This window comes from Miscanthus floridulus, chromosome 1 (genome assembly GCF_019320115.1).
Source record: "Miscanthus floridulus cultivar M001 chromosome 1, ASM1932011v1, whole genome shotgun sequence".
Lineage (NCBI taxonomy): Eukaryota > Viridiplantae > Streptophyta > Magnoliopsida > Poales > Poaceae > Miscanthus > Miscanthus floridulus.
In genome coordinates this window covers 132,194,315-132,215,197 of record NC_089580.1, presented here as the reverse complement: position 1 = coordinate 132,215,197, position 20,883 = coordinate 132,194,315, and the positions used below count along the sequence as shown (strand labels likewise).

The 20,883-nt window shown below is 49.2% G+C and overlaps 1 long non-coding RNA gene and 1 pseudogene across 1 annotated transcript; one reads left to right on the top strand and one right to left on the bottom strand.

The window, feature by feature from the left end:
- Nucleotides 1–854: 854 nt before the first annotated feature.
- LOC136493806 (5-oxoprolinase 1-like) lies at nt 855–5,247 on the bottom strand (annotated as a pseudogene).
- A 6,825-nt stretch (nt 5,248–12,072) lies between these two features.
- Nucleotides 12,073–12,634, top strand: LOC136493798 (uncharacterized). Its single transcript, XR_010768444.1, has 3 exons — nt 12,073–12,140; nt 12,226–12,392; nt 12,482–12,634. It is a non-coding gene; the product is annotated as an uncharacterized lncRNA (long non-coding RNA).
- The last annotated feature ends 8,249 nt before the right edge of the window (nt 12,635–20,883 follow it).

The following is a 20,883-nucleotide window of genomic DNA, read 5'->3' as shown; positions in this document are numbered from 1 at the left end:
ACACCACATCCTAATCCTAAGTGAACCACGGATTCTTGGTCATTGGTTCAACGACACAACTATGACAAAACATAGTATACTTTCTTAGCCCATTTCTCACTTGCAAGAAACTCATATTCGTGCCAAATGTGCCGGCCAATGCAAGAAAATGGTTCAAATAGTACTAGCCCTGTAACAAACGGTACTCCCTCCGTTCTAAATGGTAGGTCGTTCTCCTTTTCTAGATACATAGATTTTATCAGACATAATATATATTTAGGTGCGTAGCAAAACTATGTACTCCCTCCATCCCAAATTGTAAGTCATTTCAAGAATCTTGGAGAGTCAAACTTTTTTAAGTTTGACTAAAATTATAGAGAGAAACATAAAGATTGATGACATCAAATAGGTATAATATGAAAATATAACTAATGAAGAATCTAATGATACTTACTTGGTATGATAAATATTATTATTTTGTTATATAAATTTGGTCAAACTTGGAAAACTTTGACTCTCCAAGATTCTTGGAATGACTTACAATTTGGGATGGAGGGAGTACCTAACAAACTAGAATGACTTACAATTTGGAACGGAGAGAGTAGCATTTAAGGCATCCAAAGCAGCTACAGGAAACAATCTGAGTTTTGAAGCAGACTAGGAAGAAACAATCACAAGCTGGGGTATGCGTGCACGGGAGCAGTATATGTTTGGTAATTACTGGTTTAACAATAAATAATCTATGAAGACCAACATCAATGAAGCAACATTCACAATTCACAAGCTGAGGTATGCAGGCATACGAGGGCTTGTTTAACATAAACGATAGGAAAATTAGCATGGCAATTTCCGACTAATATCAAAATAAGAAGAAAGTGCAAGCATCATTCATCATCAATTTTGGCATTATAGGTTTCACATGTATCTGATGAACAATAACACCACTCATGCTTTATTCAGGTCCAATGCCTCACGGGGCAATAATAGCATCTGGAATCTCCAACAGGTTTGTGTTTGTATCGGTCTTATTATGTTTTATTTCTAAATAGAGCTACTGGTGTACAAAGGTAGGAAACAAATGGAGGAAGATCAGCATCTGCAAGAAGTGTCATCAAGGAGAGCCAAAGCCACCGCCACCAGGAGTGAAAATCTGAAGAATGTCACCAGCACTAACCGTTACAGTGTTCTTTCCTCCGAGGTAAATCTTTCTACCATCTTTTCTGACTAAATAGTTTGCACCACGAGCTCCATCTCGTCCTCCTTTTAGTCCCCTGGGAGCATGCACCCGTCACTCGGATAGAATGCTCACAACAATAGGCCGCCGGAATTCAATCTCCCTCACAAGGCCATCACCACCTCTGTGTAAACCAGAACCTCCACTGTTCTCCCTGATGCTAAATGTGTGCAAAAGAACAGGGTACCGCTGCTCAAAGATCTCAGGGTCAGTCATCCTTGTGTTTGTCATGTGACATTGAACACCACTAGTGCCATCCCAGGTTGGCCCAGCTCCACATCCACCTCCAATGGTCTCATAGTAACCAAAGGTGTCGTCCCCAAAGGTCAAATTGTTCATGCAGCCCTGAGAGCAGGCACAGGCTTGAAACGCCATTAGGATAACATCAGTCACTCTCTGAGACGTTAGCACATTGCCACCAACAACAGCAGCCTTGTCACTTGGTGAGAGGAAAGAACCTTTAGGAATGAGGATCTTCACAGGCGCTAGGCAGCCTTGATTTAGCGGTATATCGACATCCACCAAGTACCGTAGGCAGTATATGACAGCAGCTGTTGTAACTGCTTCAGGAGCATTCTAGTTGCCATAGACCTCAGGACTGGTACCCTCAAAGTCAATTGTAGCTTCACCTTTAATAGCATCAAGGGTGAGTTTCAAGTGAAGGACAGAGCCATCATCCATATAATCTTCATCCTCAACAACACATGATCCATTCTCCTTTGCAACTCTAGACGCAACTGTTTTGAGCATCTCTCTGACAGCTACCTCAGCATTCTTTTGAACATGGTTCATATATGATTGAACAGTGACCAAGCCATACTGATTTATCAGTTCTTTGATAAGTGATATACCTCTCTGGTTTGCTGCAACCTGAGCATGGAGATCGGAAAGATTATCTTGGATCCGACGTGTTCCTGGGATCTTATAGCCAGCAAGTTCATCAGAGCAAGGTGACTGCAGCAGCTGGACTATTCCTTCTTCTTGGAAAACACCCCTTTCGACAAGTTTAAATGCTCTGATGGCAGCACCTTCCTCCCAGATACATTTTGAGAAAGGAGGCATGCTTCCTGGCGTGATGCCACCAATCTCAGCATGGTGACCTCGACTAGCAACAAAAAAACAAGCTTACCATGATAAAAAACTGGCGTGACAACTGTTATGTCTGGAAGATGGCTCCCCCCAGAACATGGATGGTTTGTTACAAGAACATCACCCTCATGGAGGTTATCACCCCAAAAATTAAGCTGCCAACACACAGTACTAGACATGGCTCCTAAATGCACAGGGACATGAGGTGCATTTGCAACAAGGCCACCATCTGGACCAAAGAGAGCACAAGAGAAGTCTAGCCTTTCCTTTATGTTAGTGGAAATTGAAGTTCTTTGAAGTGTCCGACCCATCTGTTCAGCGATACCCATGAATCGGTGATTGAAAATAGAAAGTTGGACCACATCTGCAACTTTCTCTGATATTGATACAGTGCTTGGAGCTGCATTAATCTCTATTTTTATGTTACCATACTTTGTAATGATGGCTTTACAGTCTTTTTCTATGATCACAGTACTATTCCCATTCATAATAACTGCAGGACCCTGACATGGCCATAACCCAAATTCTCAAGCTTGTACAGCGGAGTACCTTGCCACCCACTTGAAAAATAAATCTGGCATGAACTTTCTTTCACAGGTTTGGTTGATATCTGCGTCAATTCACGAGGCTGCAGGATGTTTGTACTACCGACACCCTGAACTCTCACATCACATATGAGTATTTTCCTGTTTTGCAATTTGAAGCCATACTCTTGCTGAAATAATTTTTCAAACTCATCGGCATAGTCATTTCTAGATCCTTGCTCTGGTTGTTTAACCATGATGGCCGTATCAGTTCCCTCGTACCTCAAATTCAAGTATGAATCTGTCCTGATGCTCTCCTCTCCAAAACCCTGCTCCATCAGCTTTTCTTTCACCTGTTTTACTAAAAGGGCTTCTCTTCTAGATGCTTCTGCAGATGACTCGGTATTATAAACAGCAGAGTATGGTTCTTGCAAGTCTTCAATGACATCAGCAAGACCCATCCCATATGCACTCAATAGTCCACAATATCGGTGAACAAGTACCTCAGACATACCCAAGGACCTTGCCATAGTGCATGCATGTTGTGGGCCAGCACCACCAAAGCATGCGAGGGCATGGTTCTTTGAATCATGCCCCTTCATTTCGGTCAGCTGGCGTATAGACCGGCACATTGTCTCATTTGCGACATTGACAAACCCAAGTGCAATCTCTTCAATTGCCATGTCATTTGCTGATGGGTCCTGACTCTTTCGGTGAGAGTTGATCTCAACTGCAAGATTTTCGAAGGCCTTTCTTGTAGCCTCATAATCAAGGGGCATATCTTCATTTGGACCAAATATTGATGGGAAGTACTCAGGAATAACAGTTCCTAGGATCAAATTGGCATCGGTAATTGCTAGCTCACCACCTTTTCGGTAACAGACTGGACCAGGGTGTGCCCCAACAGATTCTGGCCCAACCTTGAAAGCACCAAATTGAAACTTAAGCTTTGATCCACCACCAGCAGCCACAGTGTTTATGTCAAGCTGGGGAGCCTGAATAATTGACCCAGCAATCTGTGTCTCCAGAACGTGTTCATAGCTTCCATCATAGCGGCTCACATCCGTGGATGTACCCCCATGTCAAACCCAATCAGTGGCTTTGATGTCTCAAGTCCAAACAAGGTCTGCGAGTAGCCAGCCACACCACCTGCAGGTCCTGACAATACCGCTTTATGCCCAGAGAATCTCCTCTCCGGTGCAAGTCCTCCATCTGATTGCATAAATAGCACATTCACTTGTTCAGAACCCCCTTCAAATCTCGACATGAATCCCGATAGGTACTCTTTGATGACTGGTGTGAGATAGGCGTCCACACTTGCCGTGAGGCCCCGAGGCACTGCACGGACCATTGGTGTCAGCGATGAAGACAATGATACATGCTTGAATCCCATCCCCAGAGCTAACTTCTCAACCAGGAGTTCATGGTGAGGATAAGTATACAGATGCATCAACACAACCGCCAAGCATCTGATCCCCTTGTCAAGCAAACCTTTCAACAGAGGCTTCAATGCTTCGATATCTCCAGGCTTTGCCACCCTCACCAGTTCCCCAGAGATCCCTTCAACAGATGACCCATCTCTGTCACCATCCCGAACGAGCTCGACCCGTTCATCGACCTCAATCACCTCTTCATAAAGATTCGACGGCTTTGACACCTTGAGGTCGAATATGTTCAGGCGAGCCTGGTTGCCAATCTGGAGCAAATCCCTAAACCCCCTTGTCACACAAAGCGCAATCCTTTCTCCCTTCCTCTCCAGGAGGGCGTTGGTGGCGACCGTGGTGCCCATCCTGATCCACTCGATCTTGCCGGTGGGGATCTTGGCCGACCGGGGAATCCTCTCTCCGGAGAACTCCTCCAGGATCCTCCTGATCACTTTGATGGGCGCGTCGTCGTAGTTTGACGGGTCAACGGAGAGAAGCTTCATGACATAGTTTTCTCTTCTCCCGGGTACCTCGGCATAGATGTCAGTGAAGGTGCCGCCCCTGTCAATGCAGAACCTGAACTTCTCCGCGCTGCTGCCCATTGTCGAAAAATTGGAGTTCACTGAAAAGACCACAAAAGCAGGGTTGGTACTGATACACCTGAGATTAATCTAGAAGTGATGGCTTACAGCCATGGCCCTGAGCTATGCTGCGAATTCCTTCTAATCTAATCTGCCGCAAAGACTGAAGAACATCGGATTAGCAGGATACAGACTGCAGACCAATCCGTCACTAGCAGGGGGCGAGTGAGGAGGAGGAGGAGGAGAACTTGCCTCGGTGCAAAAACAGCGGCGGTGGGGAGAGCGCTAGAGAAGGTTCGTTCGACTTCGACCAAGAGGAGAGAGGTGCCGGCCGCCGGGGCCTCCTCGCTCAGCCTGCAACTACCGGTGCTGGACAGCTGGCCGCACGATGAGTCGATGGCAGGCGAGGAGAAGAACATGAGTTTGGATTGTGTATTGTGTTGGCTGGTGGGCCGTAAGCCTGTTTTCTCTAGAATTATTGGGCGTGCTCGCTAGTGCTGGAGTTTTTTTTTTTTTTTGGTGGATAACACGCTAGTGGTAGAGTTGGTGCTGCGCTGCAAACGTCTCTCAACACGCTACTGTATCCAGCGACGACGGTCGACGGCTGCAGCAGCGCCCACGCTTTCTTACCATTCACTACCATATCAAGTAAAAAAATGGTACTCCGTATTTGATATGATGAGAGAGAAATTTGACCATGGCGAAGAGGAGTCTAATTTATAAAACTACTACACGGTTCCCTCATGAAGTATTTAGCTGGAGTATAGTATATATATAGTTTTTATTAAAATGAGGGAGAAATTACACTATGGCGAGAGTCGAGGGAGATTAAAACGGTTTTCTCCAGCTAAATACTCGTAGTGGGCTTCTGCGGCCGGAAGCGTTCACAGGCTGGGCTTTTGTGGGCTTTTATAAAGAAAAGAGTTAAATACATGGATGGCCATTGAACTTGTCGAGAGGTGGTCCACGAACTTTGAAAATACATTTCTATATCACTAAACTTGACAAGTGGTGCACCGTAGGTCCATAGCAGCCACATGGACATTTTATCCGACGTGGCATTGTCACTGGTGCTGACTATATTTGGCACTTTGCATTTAAGCTCTCAAAATTAATTCATCTATCTCACACTCACCTATGCTCCCTTACTTTTCTCATCTCCCTCCTCTCTAAAGCTCCTCCAAGTTGCAGCACCGGTGACCCTCACCCAGTCACCCACGGTGGGAGCAGCGACGAAGCCAGAAATCGACGAAGCCAGGGCTGGCTTCCTCTTCTTCTTCCTCCAGCCCCTCCTTGCCTTCTTCTTCCTCCTCATAGCTCGGGCTCCACGTAAATCATGGCCGTAGGGGGGCTGGAGCACGAGTAGCCCCCTGCTGGCTTCGTCGCTGGGTGGGAGTAGAGGCTACGCGAGGGCACAGGCACACAGCTCCTCGTTCCAGCCTGCCCCCACGTGAGCTGGCGACCCTGGCCGCACCGCCGCAGCGGCTGACGTCGACGGCCCTGGAGGTCCCCTTCCCCTCGAGCCCCTCTGATCAAGAGACCGCAGCCCCTCGCGGTTCACTGCTGGGATGGGCCGCTGGTGGTGCATCGCGGGAAGCGCTGGTCGGTCGCACGTCTGCAGGATGCAGCATGTCCAGCATCGACCTGAGGGTGGAGAACCGGATGGCCCACTCCGTGTCACCCATTCAATTTCCGCAGGTGGGTAGCATCACGATAAGCGGGTCCTTGCCGCTGTCGTCTAACGAATCAAACGGCGGTAGCCGGTGGGTCGTTCGTCGTCGAACGCATCGACGATGGCTTATAATCCGTACTTTTCAGCTTGTTTTTTTAGTTAAAATAGTATTTCTCTCTTCCAACAAATCAGTCAGAATAGTACTTCGTTTTTTTAGCGAGCTGAGCGGGGCCGATAAGCACCGTGCACAGGTGTACACTGGCCACATTTACTGGTCGTCGTTCCAGTCGGGTTGTAGCTCCCGGCGATGGTGCACTTGCATGCCGAGTCATTTGCATGTTAGTGTCAATGCGTCGAGTCACCATGGGAAAACGTGGCTGTCAACTCGGAGGACCGGATGTGCATGCGTGTCGATGTGCATGCGCACGCATGAGTTCCGGCCATAAGGTTGTTGCTCGGCAGTACGTCGCTGGGCTTTAAAGCCATGTGGCTAGTAGTAGTAGTGTTTTCAGTAGAGTCGAATACCGTTTGTTGCCACAGGCATTCGTCGCCACAAAGTTCTTGTGTCAACTCCAAATTGCTGCTGTTCCAAGCCTCCTCTCTCGTGTGTGTTTGTTCGGTTCCAACAGTAGCTATCAGCGATGGTGCACATACGTGTCCACTTGGGTCCGTAATTGGCAACGGCGTATGCGTCAGTGCAACCCTTGCCGTCGGCCGTGCGCATCGACAGGAGGCCCTTGCATTCAATGATGCCTAGCTCCATGACGCCAAGGCGTGGGGGCCACAGCTGCTGCACCGACGAAAGTCGCTGCACGTGTAGGATCGCCGTCTCACTGGGGCGCGGGGGGAAGGGACAGTGCCGCCAGCGTCCGGCGCTGCGACGGCGTGACCACGGTCACCGGCTCACGTGGGACTGGAGCACCAGTACGCTAGTACGGTGCTGCTATCTCGAGAGGGGCTCGAGGGGAAATTAGGGCCTTGTTTAGATTCCAAAGTTTTTTCACTCTTTTTTCATCGTATCAAATCTTTAGACACATACATAGAGTATTAAATATAGATAAAAAAATAACTAATTACACAGTTTGATTGTAAATTACGAAACGAATCTTTTAAACCTAGTTAGGCCATGATTGGACAATAATTATCAAATACAAATGAAAGTGCTACAGTGTCAAATACTAATTCCTAACAGCTATCTAAACAAGGCCTAGAAAAGGGCAGGGCTGTCGGCCTTGGCCGCTGTGGCGGCGCGGCCACGTTGCTGGCTCACTTGGGGACGGAGTGAGGAGCGCTGCCCTCGCACAACCTCTGCTCTCGTCTTGTATTTTTTACATTTGGCCTTTTTTTAAGTTTCTCATAAATAGATCCTGACGGAAAAAAATTTAGAAAATAAATTCTTAGCTCGACATCATTAATGCTGGCGCCAAACTAACACGTCTCGACGCCAGCGTCTCTGGCGCCGAGCTCCTGGGCACGGTAGATGACATGGCAATGAGCTCGGCGCCAGTCACTCTGGCGCCGAGCTCGGCGCCGTAGATCTTGACGCCGAGCCTTTAATACCTATGGCCCGCGCCTCTCTTCCTCTCCCTATCTCACCCTAGGATAGCCGAGCTCCACGTCGCCGCCCGCGCCCTTCCTCCACCGGCAGCCCTCACCCGCGCCGCGCCAATGCCCGAGCCCGCGCCGCGCCGCGCCCGTGCCCTGCCCGCGCCGCTCCCGAGCTCGCGCCGCGCCCGCGCCGGTCAGCGCCACGCCGCGCCACCACGCCCGCTCATGCGCTCTGCGCCCCGCGCCGCACCCCAGCGGACGGCCCGCGCCAATGCCCGAGCCCGCGCAGCGCCGCGCCCGTGACCTGCCCAGTGCCGCTCCCGAGCCCGCGCCGCGCCCGCGCCGGTCAGCGCCACGCAGCCCACCGCGCCCGCTCATGCGCTCTGCGCCCCGCGCCGCACCCCAGCGGACGGCCTTGCCGCCCTCCACCGCCGGCCTCGCCGTGGCCCGCCTTGCCGCCCTCCACCGCCGGCGTCGCCCCGCCTTGCCGCCCTCCACCACCGCCCTCGGCCGTGGCCGCCGTGCCTCCCGCGCCTGTCGAGCCGGACTCGCCGCGCGGAGCCCCAGGCATCCCGCGTCCGCCGCGCGCCACCGCTGTCGTCGGTCGCGCCACCGCCGACCCCGCCACCTGCAACGACCGGCCGTGCCACCGCCGGCCCGGATCGTCGCCCTGACCCACGCCCTTCGTCCGCTGCGACTCCGTCGACGTCCGCGGATCAGTCGTTGGAAAGGTAAAAATTATGAATATGCAATGTACCTACTTAGTTGACATTTGTTATTTACTAGTTAATGTGATGACTTAGGTAGTTGATTTAGTTAGTGATCTAGTGAGATATATATGTCGATAGATAGAAACATAGATACATAGGTATATAGATATAGTTAGATAGCTACTTAGATATGTAGTTACATATTTAGTTAATTATATATGATCTAGCTATTTAGTGAGTACATTGTATATATATATATATACGTAGTTATTATCTTATTTACTTAGTTTGTAGTTAGAAAGTACTTGTTAGGTACTATCTATCGTCTAATTTGGACTAAATGACATGTGTTTCGTTACATGTTTGAACTAGATAGACAACCTAGTTACCATATATCATGGAGGCACCGTTGAAAGCGATCGCTATGGATATGTTGAGTTTGTTGACATGCAAAGTGTGTCTGTGCTATTCAATGATAGGCCTTCATTTAGTGAGATGGTTGCAATGGCTCGGGAGGAGCTGCATTGCCTTGGAGATGATGGCATTGCAGTTGATGGTGTACTGCACCTAGGTTCTCCTCCCAACATATTCAGACGAATGATCTCAATTGGTTGTGCGGATCAGTGGAAGAACTATGTGAGATCGGCTATGAAGAGCCAGCTGTAATGTTTGGACGTGGTTGTGCGTTGGGTGTTAGTCGATCCCATCCCTCATGGGTTTACCCTAGCAATGGATCATCAGGCATACATCGACCCTCCCGTTCCAGAACCTTATCTGCATGTGGAGATTGCACCTACGGTTCTCGATGCTCAATCTGCCCCAATGCGGTAGTTGAAGATGGTTGACAGACTCATGTTTCCGTGGTAGATCCTCCTTATGAGATCCCTTTGACACATAATCATCCGAGTAAGTGTCTCAACCGCATGGTTTTTGGGAGCTTACCCCGTTCCTTACATCTATTTCTTTCATTCTTTCCTGATTTCTCTACTGATGTTGTAGGAGACATTCCTGAGAATGTGGATGTGCCCCTGTTGCTGCGCAAGTGCACTTTGGAGATGGATTTCGTGGCTCCAATAGTGTTGAAATTATGCATGATTCGGAGCCATATGAGATGGCTAGGGCTCTTGATTCTGATGATGATCGCCCTGTTGGAGAGCTGACGGAGAGTGATGTTGAGATGATGAGGAATATCTTTCCCGACCGCCATGATCCTAGAGTTCACGAGTTTAGCGATCTTGCTCATTCCGATCAGGCGTTTGCAGAAGGATGTGATGATGAGCTCCTAGAGGCTCCTGAGGCCGGTCCTAACATGGTAATTGAGAATGGAAGGGTGTTCAATGACCTCCCTGCTTTGAAGAGGTGGTTGCAGGCTTTTGCAGTGATACGAAAGAGGCCTTATAGGGTACTGCATTCATATGCGGAGCGCCGTTACATAGTTGTGTGTGACAAGGAATGCTGCCCATGGAGGGTTTGTGCAAGGAAGCAATAGGTAACTGAAAAATAGAAGATCACAAAAGTTGTTGGGCCACACAATTGTACTGACCATGAGCTGACACTGAGGCATCGACAGTTGACATCTACCCTCATTGCCAAGCGGTTGATGGGAATTTTGTAGGGAGAACCCAACATGAAAGTGAGGACAATTATCAGGACCGTTGAGGCGTTGTATAGAGGATATGTGATAACTTATGGTAAAGCATGGAGGGCTAAGCTGCGAGCATGGAATATGATATATGGAGACTAGGAGGATGGGTATGAGCAGCTGCCAGTTCTTTTCAATGCAATCAAAGCGGTGAATCCAGTCATGCATTATGAGTATATCCCAAAACCTAATGCATGGAAGGATGAGAGGCAGATATTCTTCCGTGCCTTCTGGTGCTTCCCTTAGTGTGTCGAGGCCTTTAGGCACTGTTGTCCCATCTTCTCCATTGATGGTACATTCTTGATTGGCAAATACCAGGGCACACTTCTTATAGCCATATCCTATAACGCGAACAACAAGTTGGTTCCTTTGGCATTTGCTTTGGTTGAGAAGGAGAACAATGATAGTTGGGGATGGTTCTTGAGGCTAGTCCAGATACACGTGGTTGGGCATGGTAGGGAGGTTGGCGTCATATCTGATAGGCACCAGGGCATACTTAATGCCGTGCGAGAGCAGATAGAGGGGTATGCACCTTTGCACCATCGTTGGTGTACTCGGCACCTTGCCGAGAATCTACTCCGAAAGGATGGTGTGAAGGATAACTTTGATTTGTTCTAGGAGGCTGCTCGACAGCTTGAGGACAAGTACTTTCTGGAAAAATTAGAGCAGGTCAGAACCGCATCAAATGCAGAAGGTAGACAATGGATCATAGGTTTGATGAGGGATTTGGAGAAATGGATGAGAGCTCACGACGCCGGTGGATGGAGGTATGAGTTTCAGTGCAGCAACATGGTGGAGTCATTCAATAAGTTGCTATTGGGGATACGTGGTATGCCCGTGAATGCAATCGTTCAATTCACCTTCTATAAGCTTGTTGCCTGGTTCAACAATAGACACGCTCTTGCATTGCAGTTGTGGAGTGATGGAGAGATATGAGCTCCGAAATCAAAGGCACACCTAGAGAAGGCAAGAGAAAAGGGCTGGCACGCATAAGGTTACATGCTTTGACCACGCCACAGGGACTTATCAGGTTGAGCATAGGGGTGGTACAACGTCCGACGGTGAGGTCCGAGAGTCGAGGATACATGTGGTTGTCCTCCAAGATTTCAAGTGCACTTGTGGTAAACCTAGGCAGTACCACTTTCTATGTTCTCATTTGGTGGCAGCAGCTAGGCATCGCAACTATAATATCGAGAGGAGGATACCTCATGAGTTCAGTGTCGACATGCTTGTGCACATGTGGAGCCCCCGCTTCGTGCCTTTTCGGGCCCCTGGAGAGTGGGCTCCATATGATGGGCTAAAGTACATTGTAGACCCAGCTTACCGTTGGAACAAGCATGGATCAAGGCAAAGGACGAGGCACAGGATGGTTATGGATCAGATACCTAGAAGAACGAGGCGTGGGAGAGGAACTCCATTTGTTACTGACCCCGAGCAGTACGAGTGCGGCAAGTGCGGTAGACTTGGTCACAATTCACGAAGTTGCCATTGGTAGATTAGTGAGGTGGGACTATTGGTTGATTTCATTATTTTATATTTGTCGTATTCATTTAATTAATTATGCATGTCTCAATTTATGCTTGTATTTGTGTCAATTACTTATACATTTCTAAGTTCATGTTTCATTGTATATTGAAATTCTAATTCATTCACTTTTTTTCTAGGATGGAGCAATTCCACCTACTCGACCCAACGTACGAGGCGACCCATCGAGGATGTCTCATAGCACTGTGGCAGGTAATAATCTTTAAGTTTTGTTCAAAATTTGGTGAGCGTACATGTGTTCGTGAAGTAACAGGAGACTATGTTTTATTCGATGTAGGACCTTCCGCTCCTTCATCCTAGAACCCACAATGGGTTCTTGGACATGCGGTACGACGACAGGTACACTCCTTTCCTGCAAAGAGCTGGCCTGGATGTCATCTTTTTTTAGGTCCGTCGTGGGTTGCCCAAGTTCAACTCAGCGGCCATAACTGCGTTGGTTGACAGGTATTAAATTGAATCATTGCCTCCATTCATGGCCATTTGTTCATGCGATTGACTTTTTGACAAGTAATCTTGCTTTGTCTTTAATATAGGTGACGACCGGAGACTCACAGCTTCCACCTACCTTTCGAGGAGATGACAGTCATGCTCCAAGACCGTTAGAAGATGCTAGGCCTAAGGATTTATGGCAACCCAGTCATCGGGCAGTGCAGGTCAAAGGGCTGGAGAGCACAAGTGGAGGCCTTCCTTGGGCGTGAGCTTGGCGAGCAAGGGGCTCGCACTTCTGGAGTTCCCATCTCCTGGCTACGGGAAGAGTTCACATAGTGCCCCGAGGAGGCAGATGAGGAGACAGTTGGGTACTACTGCAGGGCGTGGATCCTACACCTATTTGCCTGCGTTCTCTTCCCCGACGCCACGAGTGATAGTGTGTCCTGGATGTGGATCCACTGCCTTAGTGACTGGCACCAGGTGGGTCACTACAACTGGGGCTCTGCAGCCTTATGTTTTCTATATCGGCAGCTGTGCGAGGGGTGTCGTCGGTCTTCGTCCAACCCGTCACTTGGTGGATGTGTGTACCTGTTATAGCTGTGGATGTGGGCTCGTCTTCCAGTTGGCCGTCCAGAGGTTCTGGCTCATCGTGAGTGGTTCCAAGGTCAGCCTCCAAGTTGGCAGCTGATGTGGGCATACCTTTGGGACCAGGTCAGGGTTTCATACGTGAGGTTAGACCGGGCGTACATTGAGTTCACGAACGAGCTAGACACGTTGACGGCGTCTAGCGTAAGTAAATTTTATTTTCTATGTTGCTTTGAAAATGATTAGTATACCATCTAACATCCTTTTTGGACATGTTGCAGGTGGAGTGGGAGTTGTACAGTGGAGAGGGCGCACTTCCTTTTCAGTTGAGCAACGTTTGTGGGTTCGACGACGACTTCTATAGGATGAGGTGCCCTCTAATCTGCTTCTATGCTGTCGAGTTTCACCTGCCAGATAGGGTTGCACGCCAATTTGGAGTGAGACAGCTTTGGCCTATGGCTCTGTTCTCAACTGGCATTGACTTACACAAGTAAGTGTTTTGATATTTCAAATGTCTCATGATGGTCCATTTCTATTAATATGGTTACATGTACATGAATTCAAGTAACGATGACATACGTGCAGGTTGGATCATCAGAAGAACAAGAAGATTTTTGACTGGGAGAGGCACCACCAGTCCTTCATTGAGCAATGGGAGGAGATGCACGACAATGTGGATGGCAACAATGAGCTGCACATGAACCGTGAGTTCAGGCGGTACCAAGCTTGGTACCAGCGTGCGACACGTTGCAGCCTGAGGGTACAGTGGACAGAAGATGACTACACCGACATCGAGTCCTCCGACGATAAAGACACGGCGTACGACCAATCGACTCATGCTAGAAGGCAGGTGGAGGCAGGACCGATCTTGGACAGAGTGGTAAGGCAATTGCCTTATTTTTTTACATTAAGTTGCACAATAGTACATTAGATGTTCTTGGACCGACATTAGGAGTTATCTATTTTAGTTAGTACCACCTTCGAGTCGTATCACCCTTATAATACGTTAGATTCTTGTACAAAAGAAAACAAAACCTATTGCTATCTGTTCAGAAGTATTATTACTGAGAACTTTGTTGCAGGGCAATACACTCAAATGCTCAGTTGAAGAGATTGAGTGCATTCGGCCGAGAGTTAGTGACGACTACATACTTGGCTTCCTAGACGTAAGATTAAAAATATTCTTTCAAACATATCATTAATACATTAGATTCTTTCAGTTAACATAGTTTTGTACAACAGAGGTTGTCCCGTCATCTACGCCATGTGGCTGGTCGTTGTGGTTGTAGGACAGACATGACGCAAGACGTGTAGTTCCTTCCGCACGCAGAGGAGGCTTAGGTTCCTCTAGCCAAGTAGCTACAGGGGACGGGGACGAGGACAAGGAAGACGACGACGACGATGTGGACAAGAGGCATGAGGAGCTTGGCCCCTCTCAGCTCCATGATGCTCCCTCAACTCATCCTATGAAAGCTCTAGTTTGGTTTTGGTGAATTGATGAAACCCTAAGTGCTAACCTAGTTTATCAAGTGATCATAAGATAGGAAGCACATTCCAAGTTGTGAAGCAAATGAAGATCATGACATGATGATGGTGATGCCATGGTGATGATCAAGTGCTTGGACTTGAAAAGAAGAAAGAGAAAAACAAAAGGCTCAAGGCAAAGGTATAAATGGTAGGAGCCATTTTGTTTTGGTGATCAAGACACTTAGTGAGTGTGATCACATTTAGGATCGATAGCCATACTATTAAGAGGGGTGAAACTCGTATCGAAATGCGATTACCAAAGTGCCACTAGATGCTCTAACTCATTGCATATGCATTTAGGATCTAGTGGAGTGCTAACACCCTTGAAAATGTTTGTGAAAATATGCTAACACATGTGCACAAGGTGATACACTTGGTGGTTGGCACATTTGAGCAAGGGTTAGGAACTTCATCGGCGAAGTGTTCGCCCATAGAGTGCGAACAGTCCGACGGTGCCACCGGCGCCCTAAACAGAAAAGACGAAGGTCACTGTAAGTGACCGGACACTGGTCTCTAAAGGACCGGTGCGTCCGGTCAGTAGCGGCAGAAGAGGCGCAGCATCGGTCATCGACCAGACGCTGGCACTGAAATGACCAGACGCTAGCTGGCTGCATCTGGTCACACCAACATGGTCGCGCATAGAGGAGTCGCCGAGTGACCAGACGTTGGGTCTATCTGGTCGAGCAGGACCGGACATGTTCGGTCGTGAAAAGTCATCTCTGGATGCTTACTGGAAATGACCGAACGCTGGGGTTCAGTGTCCGGTCACTTTGAGCTACTGCGTCCGATCGTCACTTGACCGTTGAGATCGGGCGATCAACATTTGAAGAGAGGGGACATGTGGCACGCATCACGTGACCGAACGCTGAGGTCCAGCATCCGGTCAATATGACCGGAGTGTCCAGTCACCCTGTGTTGTGCCCAGTGAAGGGGTACAATGGCTCTATTTCGTGGGGGCTTCTTTTTAAGCCCCATGGCCGGCTCAAGCTCACTCTCTTGGCCATTTGCATTGACATAGCAACCTTGTGAGCTTAGCCAAAGTCCTCCCACTCATCTCCATCATAGATTCAACATCTTTGTGAGATTGGGAGTGAATCCAAGTGCATTGCTTGAGTGTTTGCATCTAGAGGCACTTGGTGTTCATGTTTCGCTGTGGGATTCGCTTGTTACTCTTGGTGGTTGCCGCCACCTAGATGGCTTGGAGCAGCGAGGATCGTCGAGCGGAGAGTGGTGATTGTCTCTGGCTCCGATCATGGTGATTGTGAGGGGTTCTTGACCTTTCCCCGGTGGAGGGCCAAAAGGTACTCTAGTGGATTGCTTGTGGCTTGTGTGATCCTCATCTTGTATTGGTTGTGCGGCACCCTATTGAGGGTTTGGCGTGTGATGCCAATTAGCTCATGAACCTCCAAGTGACTGAATCGCCACAACGAGGACTAGCTTGCCGGCAAGCAAGTGAACCTCGGTAAAAAGTCATTATGTCATCATTTGATTTCGAGGTGATTGGTCTTCATTGGTATTCATTCTTATGATTGATTGGCTCCTTCCTCGACACGGCGGTATAAACAAATTGCTCACTCTCTTTACTTTACCGCAAACTAGTTGTCAAGCTCTTTAGTATAGCTAGTTGTCGGTGTTTCGAACAAACACCAGCTAGTAAATTTATGATTGTTGCGCGTTAGGCCCGGATGGTGCACTAAAAGACACGAGGTTTATACTAGTTCGGGCTGAACGTCCCAACGTCTAGTCTACTGCTGCTCGTGTTATTAGTACCGAAAATGGTTCGTAGTAGGGGGTACAAATGGTTGAGAGAGGGACGAGTCCCAAGTCTCTGATGGACTGATCAAAAAGGTCGCTGAGAGCTTGGTCGCTGCTCAGTCGTGTGTGAAGTGTTGTGTGTGTTGAACTTATTCGTTCATCGTCAGTCCCTTTGGTGGGGGCTCCTGTCCTCCCTTTTATTGACCAAGGGGGGAGCAGGGGTTACAGATTGGAGAAAGAGGAAAATATCAAAGGTATTGAAGGTCCTTTGAGGGAGCCGGGTCTTCCTTTTTCTCTGTGCCTGCCCTGCTTAACACGGCAGACCGTGTCAGAGGTGGTGTGTTCGCTGATCTTCGTAGGCCATACCCTGGCTTTTTTTAGCAAGTGGGTGCATCCCATCCTATGCCGGCGGATGGTGTGGCGTGCCGGAGAGCTGAGCCATGACCCCTCGAGGAGTAATAGGGGAAGTGACAATATGTTCGTCACTATAGATGAGGTGATTTCTATCTTGGACCGTAGTGGCTGTCGTATGCCTGTGTCAGTATCCACGCCCGATGGCTAAAGGCGGCACCTACTACACTGTGGGACAAAAGTCAGAGCCTACAATACTATTTAGGCACTGTTACGTCGGAAAGGGCCTAAAGCTCCCGTCCCGTCGGAAACTAATGGTACTTTCCAGCCGGCATGCAAGGCATGGTCTCCGGTACTGCGTTTGACTCGAACATCCTATCATACCATGTGCCTATTATTAGGAAGGAGCAGGGAGCGACCATCGGGTGAGGCGGAGCCCGTCCTAGGACATCGGGCGAGGCAGAGCCAGCCCTCGGGGGTCGGGCGCGGTGAAGCCCGCACTTGGACATTGGGCGAGGCAGAGCCAGCCCCTAGCCCTCGGGCGAGGCGGAGGCTAGCCCCTAGCCATTGGGCGAGGCGGAGGCCAGCCCTTGGGGGTCGGGCGAGGCGAAGCCCATCCTCAGGGGTCGGGCAAGGAGGAGCCCTCCCTCGGACGTCGGGCGAGGTGGAGCCAACCTTCCGTCGTCTGGGCAAGAAGAATAGCAATGCCCTTGTCTGGCTGGAAGCATCAACGTTCGATGGTTATTAGTCCTACCTCATTGGGTACCCTGGTATTAGGTCCCTGACAGTAGCCCCCGAGCCCTCAGGTGATTTGGATAGAGTCGCCTGGAGGGATGTCGATTTGTCAGAGGGTGCGTGCGAGCGCACCCGCCGGGTGTAGCCCCTGAGCCCCCAGGTGATTCGAATTGAACCACCCGGGGGGTAATTTTGGATCCTTCGTGGGTAAGGCCGTGGGATTCGGTTTTTGTCAATTGGAAAGTTTTAAGGGAAACCTGGTATCCTGTTCGCGGGGATTTCATCCAGGGTCTGCCTGGCTGGGGCTCGATCGTGGAACGAGGCCCTACCGATGTTTGTGTACCTGTGTCTTAGTCGCTCGTGGTACCTGGCCATCGAGACTGTTGGGCCGACCCTTGGGCTGTCTGGGCCTATACAGGCCGAAAGGGAAATCTTCTAACCCATGTCCCCTCTATGGGAAAAGAGTCTAATCCGCTCGGGAAGACAAACCGCCCGGCGTGATTTTGGTGGGAAGGGATAGGGATCGCTGGCGCGTATCTCGTGGCGTGACATGGTGGTGTGTCGTGGTAGGCTCGAAGATCGAGATGGATGGTTGCCCTTCTTGCGTCTGTCGCCCCTGTAAAACCACGGGATTCGCTCCTAGGGTTCCGTACTTCGCCTTTTCGCCTTCGCATCGTCCACCTCCGCCGCCAATCACCAGAGCCTCCCGTACTCGTATCGCGGCCGCCGCCAAGCTTGCACCCGCATCGCAGCCGCCATTGAGCTCGCGTCCTCCCTCCTTTCAATCATTTTAATGGAGCCATGGGGCAGATCTAGCATCACCCCTCAGTGCCTGGAGGGCCTCGTTCGCTGTGGCCTCCTTCGCTCGCTAACTGCCATCGAGGAGTGGTGGCTGCCTGGTGATGAGGACGAACCATCACCGCCCGAAGGGTATGTCGTGTCTTTCACCCACTTCGGCTCACCCGTTCCTTCGGGGGCTATTGAATTACTACCTGGTGGAGTTACAGCACCTTACCCCCAATGGGATCTAGCACATCGTGGCGTTCGTCACCCTGTGCGAGGGGTTCTTGGGGATCAATCCCCATTTCGACCTATGGCGACATATCTTCGCTGTCAACCTTCTGAAGAGGCGGGTCGAGAAGCAGGAGCTGCCTGTGCCGGTGGGATGCGCCGGCATTCACCTCCACAGCAACCGGTCAGATGTGTATCCGCTAATGCGTCTGTCCACCTCTAACAAGGGGTGGCATTCGTAATGGTTCTATGTCAAGAATGACACCGCCGCCCCCCTGCCAGTCTTCTCTAGTGAAAGCTCTAGTTTGGTTTTGGTGAATTGATGAAACCCTAAGTGCTAACCTAGTTTATCAAGTGATCATGACATAGGTAGCACACTTCAAGTAGAAGAAGCTAATGAAGATCATAGCATGACAATGGTGATGGCATGGCGATGATCAAGGGCTTAAACTTGAAATGAAGAAAGAGAAAAACAAAAAGCTCAAGGCAAAGGTATAAACCATAGGAGCTATTTTGTTTTGGTGATCAAGACACTTAGAGAGTGTGATCACATTTAGGTTTGATAGCCGTACTATTAAGAGGGGTGAAACTCATATCGGAATACGGTTATCAAAGTGCCACTAGATGCTCTAACTCATTGCATATGCATTTAGGATCTAGTAGAGTGCTAACACCCTTGATAATATTTGTGAAAATATGCTAACACATGTGCACAAGGTGTTTGCAGGGTTGAGATGGGTTTGGGTCCCTCTCTCCCTCCCGCCGAGCTTGCAAGGCAGGATTCGACGCTTTTGGGAAAATGAAATGCCTATTTTCTATTGCGCCGGATGCAAATTCTTGGTGGTTAGCACATTGGAGCAAGGGTGGAGAAGATAGAAGTGAGAACAGAGCTGATGCCAGTGTCGGTCCAGTGACCGGACGCTGGATCCAGAAGCACCGGACGCTGACTGCCTGCGTCCGGTCACGTTGACTGTCGGTACAGTGGCTAGGGTTTACCACCGAACGCTGGGCTGTGTCCGGTCGAGGTGGACCGGATGTGTCCGGTCGAGGAAAACCAGGTTTCGACCCTTACTGTACTCGACCGGACGCTGAGGTTCCAGCGTCCGGTCAGTTTATACCGGAGCGTCCGGTCAGCGTCATAACCGTTGGAATCTAACTAACAGCGTTTGAAGCCGATGACACGTGGCGTCCATCTGTGGACCGGACGCTGAGTCTAGGGTCTGGTCAAGTGGGCCGGAGCGTCTGGTCAGAGCACAGAGTACCCAGTGAAGGGGTACAATGACTCTATTTTGTGGGGGCTTCTATTTAAGCCCCATGGCCGGCTGTGGCTCATATCTTTGGCCATTTTCATTGACATAGCAACCTTGTGAGCCTAGCCAAAGTCCTCCCACTCATCTACATCATTGATTCATCATCATAGTGAGATTGGGAGTGATCCAAGTGCATTGCTTGAGTGATTGCATCTAGAGGCACTTAGTGATCGTGTTTCGCTGTGGATTTCGCTTGTTACTCTTGGTGGTTGCTGCCACCTAGATGGCTTGGAGCAGCGAGGATCGTCGAGCGGAGGTGGTGATTGTCTCTGGCTCCGATCGTGGTGATTGTGAGGGGTTCTTGACCTTGTCCTCGGCGGAGAGCCAAAAGGTACTTTAGTGAATTTCTCGTGGCTTGTGTGATCCTCATCTTGTGTTGGTTGTGCGGCACCCTATCGAGGATTTGGCGTGTGAAGCCAATTAGCGCGTGAACCTCCAAGTGAGTGAATCGCCACAACGAGGAGTAGCTTGCCGGCAAGCAAGTGAACCTTGGTAAAAATCATTGTGTTCATCATTGATTCTGAGGTGATTGGTCTTCATTGTTATTCATCCTTGTGATTGATTGGTTCACTCCTCTACATGGCGGTATAACTATCTTGATCACTCTCTTTACTTTACCGCAAACTAGTTAACAAGCTCTTTAGTGCAGCTAGTTGTGAGAGCTTGCTTGCTTGGTTGGTGTGGCTCTTTAGTTAGCCTTTGAGAGCACACTAACATAGGGTAGTGTCATTGCTCTTGTGTGAATTGACACTATCTAAACTAGAATTGTGGTAGGTGGCTTGCATTTTGAGTAGGCTAGCGCAACACTTGCTTCACCTCATAATTGTCTAACCATTTGGTTAAGTGTTGTTGTAGAAATTTTTATTAGGCTATTCACCCCCCTCTAGCCATTAGGACCTTTCAAGTGGTATCAGAGCCGAGGTCACCGTTATTTGAGGCTTAACAACCTTCGGTGTTAAAATGGCTCAAATCAACAACATCAAGAAGCCACCCCAATTTGATGGCTCAAATTATTCTTATTGGAAGTCAAAGATGACCACACATATCAAGTCAATCAATAGAAAGGTGTGGAAGGTGGTAGAAACCAAAATTGAGATTGGTGATCCGGAAAATCCCACCGCCGCCGAAGAAGTGCTTCTCCAAAACAATGACATTGCTCTAAGTGCCATTCATGATGCAATTGATGTGAGAACATTTGAGCAAATCAAAAATATTGAGATGGCTCATGAAGC